The 15,873-nt window shown below is 36.0% G+C and overlaps 1 protein-coding gene across 14 annotated transcripts in view; it reads left to right on the top strand.

Annotated features, from left to right (window-relative positions):
• R3HDM2 (R3H domain containing 2) overlaps positions 1–15,873 on the top strand; it is a 113,333-nt gene that overhangs the window by 47,361 nt on the left and 50,099 nt on the right. Inside the window, exon 1 of one of the 14 annotated variants that reach the window (XM_081059799.1) lies at positions 5,819–5,969. The exons of 11 other annotated variants lie outside the window; for them this stretch is intronic. The gene's annotated coding sequence lies outside the window, so the exon portion shown is untranslated. Of the gene's footprint in view, positions 1–5,818; positions 5,970–6,741; positions 6,763–15,873 lie in introns of those variants that run through there. 2 more of the 14 variants (XM_081059785.1, XM_081059787.1) reach the window with 2 other exon arrangements.

The following is a 15,873-nucleotide window of genomic DNA, read 5'->3' as shown; positions in this document are numbered from 1 at the left end:
GTTTGTGAAGAGAATCAGTTTTTATTTCTTCTTTGGCAATGCCTTTTATTTCTTTTTCTTGGCTTTTTGTACTGACTGGGACTTTCACTATGATGTTTAATCATAATGATGACAGTGGACAACCTGGCCTTGTTTTTGATCTTAGGGGGGAAGGCATCAGTCTGTAGGTTTGTTATAGTTGTCCTTTATCAGACTAAGGGAATTTTTTTCTGTTCCTAGTTTATTGAGAGTTTATTATGAGTGAATGTTGAATTTTGTTAAACGCTTTTTCTGCAACCGTTGAAATGATCATGTGGTTTTTTCTTCTCAGTATGGTGGATTACATTGATTACTTTTGAAAAATTGAACCAGCTTTGCATTCTCAGGATGTAATCCACTTGGTAGTAATGCATTATCTTTTTTATATATCAGTGGATTTGATTTGCTAATATGTTGTTGAGATTCACCCCTTTGTGAGGATATTGGTCTATAGTTTTCTTGTAATATCTTTGCCTGGTTTGGGTATCAGGGTAATGTTGGCCTCATAAAATTAGTTGGGAAGTGTTTCCTTCTCTTCTGTTTTCCGAAGAGATTATATAGAACTGGTACTATTTCTTATGTAAATGTGTGCTAAACATTTACCAGAGAAAATATCTGGGCCTGTAGATTTATTTAATAGTTACATTACAGGATTATTCAAGTTATCTAATTTAGCTAGGGTGATTTGAACATTTGTGTTTTTTAAGGAAGGTGGACTCTTTCAACTAAGTAGTTGAATTTATGTGTTTAAAATTGTGTAATACACCTGTATTGTCTTTTTAATGTCTGTAGGATCCGTAGTGACTTTTTTTTCATTTGTGTTATTATGTGTGTTTTCTCTCATCTTTGGCAGTCTTGCTAAAGATTTGTCAATTTTGTTGGTCATTTTAAAGAACTAGCTTTTGGTTTCATTGATTTTTTTTTTTCCTGTTTTCAATTTCATTGATTTCTGTTTTTTTATTATTATCTTCATTCTGATTAGTTTGAGTTTATTTTGTTCTTTTGTTAGTTTCTCAAGGTAGAAAGATAGGTTATAAAGGACCTTTCTGCTTATATTAGTCAGCTTGGGCTATCATAACAAAATAACACAGACTGGGTGGCTTTAAAAACACAAAATTTTTTCTGACTTCTGGAGGCTGGGAAGTCCAAGATCAAGATGCCAGCAATGCATTCTGAGGCCTCTTCTTTTGCATTGTAGGCAGCTGCCCTCTGACTTTGTGTTCACATCACCTCTGTGCATGCTGGGGCAGAGAGAAAGAGTAAACTTTTCGGTGTCTCTTATAAGGGAACTAATCCTGTCGGGTCAGGGCTCCATCTGTATGACCTTATTTAACTTTAATTATTTCCGTAGAGTCCCCATTCCAAATAAAGACATACGGGGTTAGAACTTTAACATGAATTTCGGAGGGACAGATATTTAGTACCTGACACTACTTTTCTAATATAAGCATTTAGTGCTACATAAATATTTCCCCTTCTTTGTTCAGTTCAAAATGTTTTCCAGTTACCCTTGAGATGACCTCTTTAACCAATGGAATTTTTAGAAGTATATTGTTTAGTTTCCAAGTGTTCGGAGATTTTTATGTTACATTTTTGTTACTGATTTCTAGTTTAATTCCATTATGGTTATAGGACATACTTTGTATGACTTCAGTTGTTATAAATTTGTGAGGGTTGTTTTATGACTCCATATATGTGGCTATCTTGGTGAATGTTCCAGGAGCCCTTAAAAAGAATATGTATTCTATTTGTAGTTGTAGTGTTCTATAAATGTCAGTTAGATTCTGTTGTTTGGATGATATTGTTCAGTTCTACATTCTTGCTAATTTTTGGTTTAATGGGTCTATCTGTTCCTGAAAGAGGGGTGTTGAAATATCCAACTGTAATTGAGTATTTGTCTATTTTTCCTTTCGGTTCTCAATTATAGCTTTGTGTATTTTGAAACTCTGTTATTAGGTGTATAGACATTTAGAATTGTTGTCTTCTTGATGAAGTGTCCGTTTTACCATTATGTAGTGTTTTTCTCTATCCCTGGTAATTCCTTTGCTCTGAAGTCTACTTTGTCTAATATTAATATAACCATTCCAGCTTTTTTTTGGTTAGCATTTGTATAATGTATCTTTTAAAAATAGACTTTATTTTTCAGAACAGTGTTAGGTTTACAGAAAAATGGAGCAGTAATTACAGAGTTCCCATATCCCACTCTCCCCGAATACACATATTGTAAACATTTTGCATTAGTGTGGTACATTTTGTATTAGTGTGAGGCAAATTGATGAATCAGTATTGATATGTTATTATTAACTAAAGTCCATAATTTATGTTAGGTTTCACTCTTTGTGTTGTACAGTTCTGTGGGTTTTAACAAATGTATATCATGTATCCACTATTAAAGTAGTATACAGAATAGTTTATTCTGTTTGCTTTTAACCTGCTTACATCATTATATATGAAATGAGTTTCTAATTTATTTGGACAGTCTCTGTCTTTTAATTGGTATTTTTGACTTTACATTTAATGTAATTATTGATATGTTTAGATTTAGGACTACCATCTTATTTGTTTTTTTCTCTGTTCTTCCTATTTTTTAATCCTCTGATGATTCCATGATTCCCTTTCCCTGCCTTTGAGTCATTTGAACATTTTGTGGTATTTTAATTATTTAAATGTATTTGTTAGGTTTTGGCTTTATCTTTTTATATAGTTTTTTATTAGTTGCTCTAGGGAACTTCATCTCTCTCTTCACGCATGCACACACGTACATATGTGTGTGTGTATATGTGTATACACATACACACACACATACATATATATATATATATATATATATATATATATATATATATCTGACTTTTAATGGTCTACTTAGAATTAAGATTTTGCCATTCTAGGGGGAATGTTAAAATATTACCACCACATAGGTTCTTTTCTATCCCCCTTAATGTTGTAATTGTCTTATCTATTACATTTATCTACATACATTGAAAACTCCATGATATAATCTTACAATTTTTTGTTTCAAATATATTTTAAAGAACTCAGTTGGGGAAGAATAGTCTATGACATGTAACCAGATATTTAGCATTTGTATTTCTCTTCCTTCATTCCTAATATTCAAAGTTTAGTTGTATTATTTCCCATATTTTTGAACTTTCTTTGGCCATTCTTTTAGAGGAGATCTGCTGGCAATGAATTCTCTTAGTTTTCCATCATCCAAGAATGGCTTAATGTCATCTTTATTTTTAAAGGATATTTTCTCTGGATATAGACTTCTCTGTTTATAGTTCTTTCTTTTTAGCACTTTAAAAATACTCTACTTCCTTCTAGTCTTCATAGTTTCTGATGAAAAATATGAAGTCATTCAAATCAGTGTTCCCTTAATTAGTAATGCATCATTTTTCTCTGGTTGCTTTAAAAAATTTTTGTCTTTTGTTTTTAGCTGTTAGATTATGATGACTTCAGGAATAGATTTTGTTGTGTTTATCCTATTTGGGGATTGCTGAGCTTCTTGATGCTATAGGTTTATGCCTTTTGCCAAATTCATGAAGTTTTAGCCATTATTTCTTCAAATATTTTACCACATTCTTTCTCCCTTCCTGGGACACTGATGGCCCAAATATTAGAGTTTTTGGTATTGTCCTCTGGGCTCTTGATGATTGGTTCTTTATTGATCCCTAATAATTTTTTTCTCTTTATTGTTCATATTTGATACTGATTCATATTTGATATTTCTGTTGAAATTTGATCTGTCTTCAAAATTATCTGTGTTCAGTTCGAATTTGATATGTCTTCAAATTCACTGATTCTTCTGTCATTTCTATTCTTTATTGAACCCACCAAGTAAATGTTTATGTTTTGGCTGTTATATTTTTCAGTTCTAAAATTTCCATCGAGTTCTTTTTTATATCCTCTATTTCTTTTCTGAAATATTTTATCTTTCCATTAGTTTCAGAAGTGTTTTTCCTAATTTGTTGGAACATTTTTATAATAGTTATTTTAATACCTGTCAAGATAATTCCTACATCTGTGTCATCTCAATGTTGTATCTGTTCATCTTTCCTATATAAATTGAGATTATCTTGGTTCTTTGTATGCCAAGTAATTTTGGAATGTATTCTGGAAATTTTGACTATTATATTACAAGGGTCTGGGGCTTGTTTAAATGCTACGGTGAATATTTTATTTTAGCAGACACTTGACCTGGGTGGTTTCAGCTTGCAAGTTCTGTCCAGCCTTCAGCCGATGGTAATTCCGAAGTCATTTCAGTTTTCTAAACTTTCGCAGTACTATTTAGATCTGCTTTGCATGTTTACTACCCATTAATTCATGTAGGACTTGCCCAGTGGTTATTCTCATAGTCAGAGTGACTTTATTGTTAGGAGATACATACTGAATTATTTCAGGTGTAAAGGTCATTATGAGGATATCTCAAATAATTCTGAAAACAATTATACACACGTACATACATACATACATGCTAAATCTGTATATGAACTAAGTGACGATTTTTGCAAATTTTCTGTATGTTAAATATTTCTCCAAAATTTGGAGGCAAACAAATTTTTGCTTAAAAACTCCCAGTGGCCTCTCATCTTGCTAAGTGTAAAAGCCAGATTCCTTTCTATTTGGCCCTTTAAATAAATAAGCCTTCTCACCTTCTAATGGCTTCTCATCTCATTCAGAGTAAAAGCCAGAATCCTCTCTTTTTTCTTCTTCTGCATAACCCTTCAGGAATATGTCTCATATGCCTAGAATATATCATAGTGTCTGGCCCATAGTAAGAACACAAGCATACAACAAACACATGCTTTAATGAATGACTAGTTGTCTTTGTGACAGGTCTTATTGTTTTCCTGGACCCTGCTACCATATGTTATTTTGTGCTATTACAGACCTTGCACCACCTATAATGTCCGTTTCTTTCTGTAACAATAGAGATTATTACTACCTTTCATTAGGCTCTTAAAAATTAGGGCCTAAGGTCATTTGAGTCTTCTGTCCCAGAGTCACACATCCTTTTAAGAACTACTCTTCTTTGCTGGTATCCTTTCTACCACTTTATTTTAATCTGTTTATCCTCATCTCGATCCTTATACTGTGTTCCTATCCTTTTCCATGAGTTCTATCAGTAAGGTACCTTTACCGTTTTCTTATTCCCCCATTTAATAGCCAAAGTCTTTTTCCCATCCTTTCGGGAACAGATATGGGAGGAGGAACACGTAGCTACAAGTATCCTATGTTGCCTACTTCTTCCCCAAAATGAAAAATGATTTTACTAAATAAAGCTCACTAGAAAGAAAATTATCTGTAACTAGGTTTGGTCTTAGTTTCTAAAGTTGCCTAAAAGCTACTGGGCTTTTAGGCAAAGACCATTTCTCTGGTCTCAGTTATTTTGCAGGTGAGAAAAAGGCAAAGTAAATTTAAAAGTGAACTTTTAATTAAATACACATGCCCAACTCATTATTCTTTAATAAGACTCTATTTTGGCATCTCAACTTATGCAGCAGAAAAGAGCTGCTGCTGTGTCTTTAAAAGCTATCCTCAGCAGTGTGGAGGCAGGCATGTCACTGAAGTGCTTGAATGGGAGAAGAGGTGGGGGAGGGTTCTTGCAGCGTGTGTGTGCGTGTGTGTGTGTGTGTGTGAGTGTGCGCACGCACACGCGAGTGTGACTGTTGGCAGAGCTCTAGGTGACATCCCTCTGAACAGCTGGGCCATGGTCTGCTTCAGCGCTGCTTGTCAGAGCAATTAGCTTGCTGGAGACGCAGCCTCCAGGATCAGTAGCATTTCATTCAAGGGTGAAGGGGGCTGGAGGGGGTTGTGGGCGGGGAGGAAGAGGCACAGGTTTCCCAGAAGGAATTTCTTCCGGCAAAATTCCGGCAGAACAGAGTCTTACAATGAGGTCTCCATTAATAATGTGAGCTTGCTGTTGGTTTAAGTGCAGATCCATCTGGGTGAGTTTTAGAACATTTTCTTTCTTTATATAAAGTCCTTGAACTCCACCGACTGGTGAGGGAAGCAGCTAGAAAAATAGACTATCTTTTTGTATCTTGGCCAATTTAACACACTAGGGAAATTAGAGAATTTTCATGTATTAAGTTTTGTGAGGGTTTTGTGGGCATTTTTGTATGATATTTTTTATCTTTAAAATATTTTTTAAATTAGTTTTGCTGGAACTTTTACTATATATTCAGATTCTGCCTCTTTCATGGCTATTTCAAGTGATGCTTCATTCAGATTTAGTTTCTGAGAACAGTGGTGATTTCTGTTCTCTTTGGTGATGCTGTTGACGCACATTGCAGGAAGCAGGGAATCCCCTATAAATATCCTTCCCTGTGTCATTCCATAGCTATCTACACCCAGCTGGTGAATATGTCTCTCTCATGTCTTTATGTAACTGTCCCTTAGTCTTTAAATGTGATAAGATGAAATATGTTGCTTTTGCTTTGTCGAGGAAGCTTTTTTGATTCCGAATGTCTTAGGAGGAATTTGTTCAGCCTTTTTATCGAAACATGTCTTTTGATGTGTTGAGGTTGTCATAAGAATTTTCCTGTGTTTTTACTGCTTCTTATTTTGGATTACTTGTTTATTTCTTATAATTGGCTTGTTTTTGTTTGCTGGCCTTGGTTTCTCAAGAGTGCAGAGATGGGATTCCCTCTGCCTCCTGTGACGTAGTGATTTTGTTTGCAGTCTTTTTCTTCTGAAAGGGAGGGGACAAATTGAAAGAAGGAAAATACTTCAGAAGCGGTGCGTTCTTCCATCTTTGCCTTGATGATAAGTGGGTGCACTAAACAGAGCTGCAGCCAAAGTGGGGTGTTGTTAATGATAAGGATGCTGTCCTGTTTGTTGGTTTTGTTTTAGAATGGGGCCAAAGTTAGAATTGCTGAAGCAGAGTGCCTGAATTAACCCTATGTGTCTTACTGCTAATGAATTTTACCTAATTGCTTTTTCTAAATATGGAATGGAAATGTCTCATAAGCAGGTTTCTGGAACTTATCATCCATGAATAATTCTAGCTTGAGTTATAGAATTTGGAATTTTTGTACCATATTTACACTGGTCTTGAGCATGCAGTTTGTTCGCTGTTTTCTCAGACCTCAAAAATAGGTGGTTACATAAAATTCCTTGCCACTGGAGTTAAGAGTAAAACTCTCATTTTGAATGTATGGAGCTAAAGTAAAGGTTTAAGAAGAAACGGTTAGATATACTCCTAGATGTGAACCTAACTTACCTTTTTGGATTAAGTGCTTGGGTTTCCAGGTCCTTTTTATGCGATTCCATTTTAATGCCACTGATCCTGCAAAGGTCAGTGTGAAAAATTCAGTAGACTAGAGCCTAGGAAAATTTAATGTTTGCTTATCTATAGATGTATTTGGATAGCATATACGGAAAATTATCTTTAAGAATTTGCTGGTTTATTTTTTATCGTGATACTCTTTTGTGTTCTATGCTTTCATTTATTCTAAGTTATATATGTGAAGTAAAAAAAGTAATGTCTGCTTTTCAGCTTACATTATGCAGTCCTATTTTTTATGGTGATTCAATTATATTAATATTTATTACAGCCATAAATATTTCAAACTAACAAAATTCTAATTTTATTTAGAGAGAAGTGGGGGAAGCAGGAAAGGAAGATAATCCTAGGGTAAACCAAGAGCATTCCAGAAGGATTAACCTATTGCAAACTTGCCCGAGACTGGAGCTGTAAGGGTTAAGAGGAATTCCACTGCATCCATGCATCTTAGTATTGCAGCAAATATGTAGATAATTTCTTGCTAGCTTTTCAGGAAACCCCTGTGGTGGACAACCCTCATTAATCGTTGCTGGGAGACTGCTCTGACGTCACTGGGAGCGGTTCCCTTGTCTGCAATGAGGACAAGAATAGCCTTTGAGGGGGAAGAAAATGGCTGTGAAATTAAAAGATGAAGGTTTTTGTTAACTTGGTTTTTCTTCCATTTGGGAGTGAATGGGTTAGACCTAAAGTCTTTCTTAAATGTTTCAATCATTAGCAATGGAAATAGTATTTAGAAGTCTTTTTATTTCAACTGAAAGTACCTTCTTTTTTAATCTTTGTTTTCTAACCAAGGTTTTGAAAGGTTACAAAAAAAAACTGATGGAGATTTGTTTCTTTTTATCCTTCCTTTTTTCCACTTTTTTTAATTAAAGGAGGAGGAAAAGATCAAGAACTGCTTTTGCAAAAAGTGTTTAACATCACCCTGTTTGGGATATTTAAAAATGTGAAATATGTTGGAAGAACTTTTTGGCGAAATTGACAATGACTATTTCTGTGCCTAAAAGTTACTGTATGTACTTCTCTCCCATGTTCTCCTCTCATAACCCACCTACACCCACTGCTATGTAGCCTGGTAGGAGCTTGTTTTTTGGAAAATCAGTGGCTAAATGCTTGGACTCTGATTTAGGCTGCCTGAGTTCAAATCCCACCTATGCCAATTGCTGGTTCTATGACCTTGGACAAATTACTTAACCTTTTCATTTCTTCATATGTTGAATGTATGAAATTAAGGTAATAATAGTATCCATCTCCTAGGGTTGTTTCAAGGATTAAAAGAGTTAATACATGTAAAGCCTTTAACATAGTTCCTGGTCATCTTAAAGGCTTACTTATCATTAACCATTATCGTTAATATTTAGAAATTAAACAGGGACATACCATTTATATCTTCAGGTCACCCATAATTTTTGAGGAAGTCAGGAGAGATTTTCAAGCCATGTAGGATATTGACTTTTAAAAATAAATATAAGTATAATCTAAATATTTAAGATTAAAATTGACACAATTGGTTCTTTTGGTGTGTTTTTCCTAATTTGATGCTTATAAGCCAAATTGCGAACACATTCCCTCAGATTAACAGCTCTCCATTTCTTTCTTTGGCCACCATTGATCTTGTATTTTTTAAAATATTTTGTTGATTACTTTCTACTATTGATTGTGAGCTACTTTAAAATCTTAGGACATACTTACCCATACTGTCTACCTTTGAAACTCTCGCTGTTTTTCTCTGTGGGAGTTGGCATGGTGTTCTTCCTCCGTGTATTTGTGGGACTAAGATTTATGTGAAGTGCTATGTTGAAAAACTCCTTAAATTCTAGCTTTTAAACATTTGGAATCTTAAATAGACTAAATGTCAAAACACAAACAAATACTAAAATATGGAATATCTCCATGCCCTTTTACCTTCTTTTAATTTCATACTGAAGACTTAGAGTATTACTCTTCTGTGTGTTTTGAGGACTCACCTTTCAGATGGCTTCCAGGTACCCTGACAAGAGCTCGTAAGCTGTGCAACATTAGTGGCAAAGAGAACACCAACCTGTGTAGCGTTTTATCCTTTACTCCCTGTGAAGTATCTTAGGCCAGTGAAACTTAAGGAGTACAGGGTACATATCTTCTCTGGTGGAGTCTATGGGGAAGGAGAGTTAACATTATTAAAAAGGGGCATGAGTTGAAGAAAAACAGCGAGGAGCGCTTCCTGGGTGAATGTCCTTCAAGTCCAGGCACTGTCATGGGAGGTGCTAAGTGAACCAGATGACAAACACTATAATCAGATAGTGTGACTGTCCTTGTTTCTATTAACGGGAGTGAAGTGAGGGGGAATCTTTACCTCCAAAACTATAGAATGTATTTATCCTAGGGAGGTGATGAGAAATGTAAATGAAGATTTAAATACAAAGATACTCATCACAGCATTATTTTATTAAATAGTCAATAACGGAAATAATTGTGGTACCTGTATATTATATAGCTCTTAAAATAACTGTTAAAAATAATAATGGGAAAATGGTCACAATTTAGTAGTAGTAAAAAGCATAGTATAAAAATATTCTGTATAATGTAAATGACATAAAAATTATTGGACATGGAAACATATCTAATATGGATAACAATTTAATACAAATATAGAAACTAAATTTAGAAAAATATATCTCAAAACATTACTGTTATTAAAAGAATTATCTCTGAGTTACAGATTATGGGGGATTTTTCTTTTCTTCTAATACTTGTATTATTTTCTATAAGTATAAATAAGCCTATAGTAATTTTCTAATCATAGAACAAGGATAAAAATATTTTAAATCCTTACTGTTATTATCTGAAAGTAAATTTTCAGATTGTGTTATGGTGAGCATATATGTGTGTATATATATGTATGTATGTATATATATATGATGATTTATATAAATCCCGAGCATAGTCTTTGGAACACAGTAAACGTTCAATAAATGGTATCTGCTGCTGCTGCTGCTGCTGCTGCTATTATTTGAGGAAGATAGCCTCCTATGATCAGAGCCTCAGGCTTTCATATTAAGAAGCAACATCACTGAGAAAATATCCTATTCATGCAGCTTCTTGTCTTTCTGAGATCAATAAATATGCTGTCCCTTTATATGTATAATACTGGTGCAAGATCTTTAAGAAAAGAGAAAAGGTTATAGGACCAGAGTGAAATGTTTTGTTTTTCTCTTATGAACATATAGAGAGGAAACTGATGTAGAGAGGGGCCTAGTAGTAATTTCTGTGCAGTCACTTTTGTTTTAGCTTTGATATAATTTATGGCTCCCACTACAAGTTATTTTTACCGCCTTTATGGGTTGTCTCCTTAAGAATTCTTGGGAAGTTTGAAATAGTGTAACAGACAGGGTTTTCTCTGTTCTAGGAAATTTCTGGTACTCTTGTCTATTGCTTCTCATGTTAGTCTGCCCTTATGGATTGGGCCCCTTGGAACTCAGTGCTCACAAGAGATGTAGACGTCCATCTACTTTGGACTTGTTAAAAACTAAGATGTGTGTATAGGAAATTATATTCATCATGTGAAAAACATACTGAAAATATACATGTCAGTGGCTGTTTTTACTGGAAAGTAGTGTCAGATATTCTTAACATTTGACTTTATTCATATTCACTATAATTCTTAATATGTGTGTTGTACAATAAATACATGTTTAGTAAATAGTCATAGAAAGAATGACTGTAATCTTTATTTATTTTTTATTTTTAAATTATGTTACCAAACCAAAGTCTGTGTGCCTGATGGCCAAAACTAAAAATGTCAGATTTGAAGTAAGGAAAGGTTTATCGATTGAACAGGCTTCAACCAAAAAGATGGGAGACCTAATGTTGCCTCAAATCCATCTTGCCCTCTGGACTAGGTTAAGTGTTTTAAGGGGTTAGGGGTAACACAGGTGTGCAGAAGTACTGGTGGGCAAGTTTTAATTAGAGGACCTTGGAACTGGCCATTTATGGAAAAGGTGGGTTAACACTGGGTCTTCCTGGACAGTGGACCCTTGGCTTCTGAAAGAGTTTTGGTGTTCAAGTTCCAGTTATGTCCTGGTCCTTTGTGTGCCGGGGTGGGGGTGGGGGTGGGGGTGGGGGTGGGGGTGGGCGAGACTTTGGCTCCAGGTGCCACTGGAGGCCCAAGTTCTGTCCTCTGCGCATCTCCTCTGTGCACGGGCATCTCTGTGCACGCTCATCTCCTCTGTGCGCGCGCATCTCCTCTGTGCACGCTTCGGCTGTGTGACCCACAGCCCTGATCTGCCCCTGAAAAACCATTCAGCAGCTCATCAAACAAGATAGGACCATTGGAGCTGGCTCTGCGGTTACAGTTACAATTGACATTCAATATTATATTAGTTTCAGGAGTACAGCATAGTGGTTAGACATTTATTTAACTTAAGAAGTGACCCCCCCAATAACTCTAGTACCCCCCTGACACCATACATAGTTCACAGTGTTATTGACTGTATGCCCTATGCGTACTTTGCATCCCTGTGACTATTTGGTAACTGCCACTTGGTGCTCCCTACTCCCTTCCTTTTCCAGCCAGCCTCCCAGCCCCCTGCCTGCAGCCAGGCGTTTGTGCCTGAGGCCATTTTCTCTTCTATAATGCACAATAATGTGAATGTACTTAATGCCACTGTACTGTAGACTTAAAAATGATGAAAATGGTCTTTTTTATGTAGTATGTATTTTACCACAATTAAAACAAAACGAAAATATGGTAGTATGAGCCAGATGAAAATGTACAATTTCCAAGCTAATTTTAACCCTAACCTCTCAGATTCTACTTCTCAGCCTTCACTTACCACCATATACCAGAAGGTGGGGACAAAAGTAGCTTGTTGCAGTCAGAGATATTAAGTCAGTTACTGATGAAAAGCATGCCAGAAAGGGGGGCATACCTTGTAATACATCAGGTGGGTGATAGAATGTTAATGACCACATTGGGGAGAATGATGAGTCTTTTTCTGTCTAGTCTCCTCATCTAGTTTGTAATTAATTACCTTGTTTCCTCTGCTTCAAGGAGGCCTGCACTGAGAGAGAAGGACTGGGGGCATGTGGTATGTGAAGAACAAATGTATAATTTCCTTATTTGGACATGGCAATCTTTTTTTCTCTAAGCATAATGGGGAGAGGAGTATACAGGAGGACAGATATCATAGAATTCCAAGGACTGTAAGAGCTGACTGTGACTTGAGAATATAGAGAATAAAAGCCTGATATCTGTGAGTTTTAATGTTGATTTTAACATTTCAAAAAAAGTTATGGGAAACAAAGGTTAGCTCTTTATATTATGGCATGGGAAGCTTCAATATTGTGATTTTAGCTGGGCAGCACTGCCCTTATCCTAATCCCTCAATTTGTCCTGGTGTTAGTTTTTTTGCAATTCAAGGATTAAATTAAACAGGAAATCTTCAGAGTTTTGGGAATCCCTTGTTATTTGCATAGATTCATTGTCATTGCTATTGACTTTTTTCCCCACTATTTATTTTTAGTATATCAGAATGACAGCATTTCTTATTTGTCTGTAGAGATATTCTTTGACAGTGTTTGCAGCAGTTTCTGTGAAAAATGCTTTATTTTTAAATTTAAAAGGGGGGGGGCAAGGGAAATCTCATCTTGTAGCTCTTAGTGATAGAGACTGTTGCCATGGAGTCCTGGTTCAGATTGGCTGACCTAGGGGCCAATGAGCAGATAGAACATAAACACATCATCATTTAACCTTGCAGAATTCATTTGCTCAGTGATATATGGCATTAATACCATAACTATATATAGAGCTGTGAAATAAAATGTTTCAAGAATGATGTTTTTTTCTTTTCTTTTAGAATTTCCTGTTTAATATAAACACTATAATGATACATTATCTTTTTAATGTGATTTGATAGGGAGAAGATGTGGTAGGAAACATCTATCATCTATTTGTGAATTGAGCTGCTGCTGCAGTCAGTTGGGCTTATGCCAAGTCTAAGTCAAACTCTGGCCTTCTAGACCAGAGGAGATTTTTCTTTATATCTGAAGCAGCCTTGCTTATTTTGGTAGCTTTAAAGCTGAGTCAGGAATTGGCAGCCTTTCCTTGTATTCCCTTTTTTTCCTTCAACTCTGATATGGTAGATCCCTGTTGATGTTCCATTTACGTGCCATTTGGTCTGGAGTTAGAAGATTAACTGGGAGTAGCTTCTGTGTTTTCCATTTTCACTTTACCAGCGTGTTCATGTTTATTTAAGAATGGTCTGGGAGATTTCTTTCAGCTCAGTGTTAGTTCCTTGTCATAGCAGATCACGGCATGTATTGTCTTCTGTGCCTTATTTATTGCTTTAGAGACTGATTCATTCATACAAAGAAAATTCCCCCTTCTAGATCTTGTAAATGAAAAAAGTCAAGAGTATTGTTTCTCTTCGTATGTTTTACATCAGGGATACTTGAAAACTAACGGTGGGTCTTGTTCTCGTCTCCAAAGCTCCCATGTTTAGCTATTTGAAGGATTAAAAGAGAATCAAGAGGTCCATGAGTTTGTTCCCCTCTTTTGAGCTATTCGAGCTTCTGTGAGTGAGATGTGAACTTTTCATTTTGCCATTGCCTTTTGTTTCAGAGGAAAACAAACAAACCAGCAAACTTCAGATTCATCTATTAAGCAATGAGGAGCAAAAAGTCTGTTCGTTATTTCATTGGGTAACTTTTTGTGGGGGAGGCCTTAAGGAAGTAGGATAGGAAGTATTTGGATTTGTAATTTTAGTTGTAACCAGAGAAAGGCTCACTGAGGTGGCATTTGAATAAAGATCTGAAGAGACTGAGTCCACAGGCCATCCTGTTGTCTGAGAGAGCATTCCAGCAGAAGGAACAGTAAAAGCAGTCACCCTAACGTGGCTTTAGAACATGGAGGAGTCAGTGTGAGTGGAACTGTGTGGGTGGGGGGAAGAATAAGAGATAGAGTTAGAGGGCAAACTAGAGGTCATTTTAAGGACTTTGGCTTTTGCTCTGAGTGAGATGGGGAGCAGCTGGAGGATTTTGCGCAAAGGTGTAATATAATCTGAAATGTTTTTCCACAATTCTGGCTGCTCTGTTTAAGAAATACTGTAGCGGAGCGAGATTGGAAGCAGGAGACCAGTTAGAAGGCTATTACAATCATTCAGCCAAAAGAGATGGCAGCTTAGACCAGAGTGGTAGCTGTACACGTGTGGGAAGTCATCAGATTAGGATATATTTTGAAATTAGAGTCAACAGGATTTTCTCCCTGATCATTTAGATCTTCATTTTACTCTTCTGTAAAGAAAGGAATGATAATATCTACCTATAAAATGTCTTACTGTACATACAACAGAGTGAGTGATCAGTGATAAGCATTCTAGAAGTGAGGCCTCCTTCGGATCTAAGCCATCAAACATTGTTCTTTAAATACCTTACTTGAAACAACTTATTCACTATAACATCCTTGCTACCTCTATACTCCAGAGATTGAATGTTCTTTATTTTGATGGTTGCTGCTCCTAACTCATCCTATGATGATGCTCAGCCTTTTCCTTGCAGCAGAGGTAGTGTTAGAGCACAGGCTGATGCTCTTAGATCGTTCATAAAAATGATAATTTTCCCTCACTTTACCTCTTCCCTTACACATACATATAAGCTCAGGGTTTTGCTACAGGATTCCTTGCTTATAGGAATTGAAGAATTGTTGTTATTTTCATCATTATTCCTACTATACTGTGTGTGTATGTGTGCTTTTCATATATACGTACAGCAAAACCTAAATAGTACCTTAAACAAAACAAAAATGTATTTTTCTCTCACATTCAGAAAATTCAGAGATAGTCCAGTCTGGGCTGGTCTAGTCAAGACCCAAGTTTCTTCTATCAATTCCCACCCTCTCTATAGTTTTCAATCCTAGTATCATCTCACAGTCCCAGACAGCTGCTGAAGCACCAGCCTTTACTTCTACATTCAAGCCAGCAGGAATTAGGGATGAGTAAAGTAAAGAAGGGCTGCCCACTTCCTTTAAGGATACTTCATAGAAGTTGTATTTACTACTTGTATTAGTTTCCTAGAGCTGCCATAACAAATTACCACAGACTGGAATAATGATTCTTAAAGGTTTTCAGTTTCTTCGTGTGAAATTAGATTGTTCCTATCTCATTTCTCTGACCAGTTTCACATTCAATTTTAGATTTTGAGATTCTTTTAATACTAAATTGTTGACTTAGGTCTTCTCTTCACCTAACAGGTGGAGGCATTGACGTCTAAGGTCATCACCATAGGGCAGTACGGACTTAGTGGCCCAGCATTTAAGTTAGCAATAGAAGGTATCCTGAAATGCCATCAACAGTAGGTAAATTGTGATTTTTTTTTCTTTTCTTTTCCAGAGTGTTTTGCCTGTGTTGAGTTGGGGGCAGTTTTACCAGGGCATGGAAAAAGAGAGTGTGAACTTTCAAGGTGCTTTCCATCCCTAAGATTCTGGGATATTTTCTACATAGTGGCATTACTATGATAAAGCTAGAGAAAATGGAAGCAGCAGAGGGAAAAGCCCCACTGCTGCTCTTTGAAAGAAGAGTAAATGTGATTTGTTC

The sequence above is a fragment of the Rhinolophus hipposideros genome, assembly GCF_964194185.1.
Source record: "Rhinolophus hipposideros genome assembly, chromosome: 9".
Taxonomy (NCBI): domain Eukaryota; kingdom Metazoa; phylum Chordata; class Mammalia; order Chiroptera; family Rhinolophidae; genus Rhinolophus; species Rhinolophus hipposideros.
This window is presented reverse-complemented; position numbering and strand designations above follow the sequence as displayed.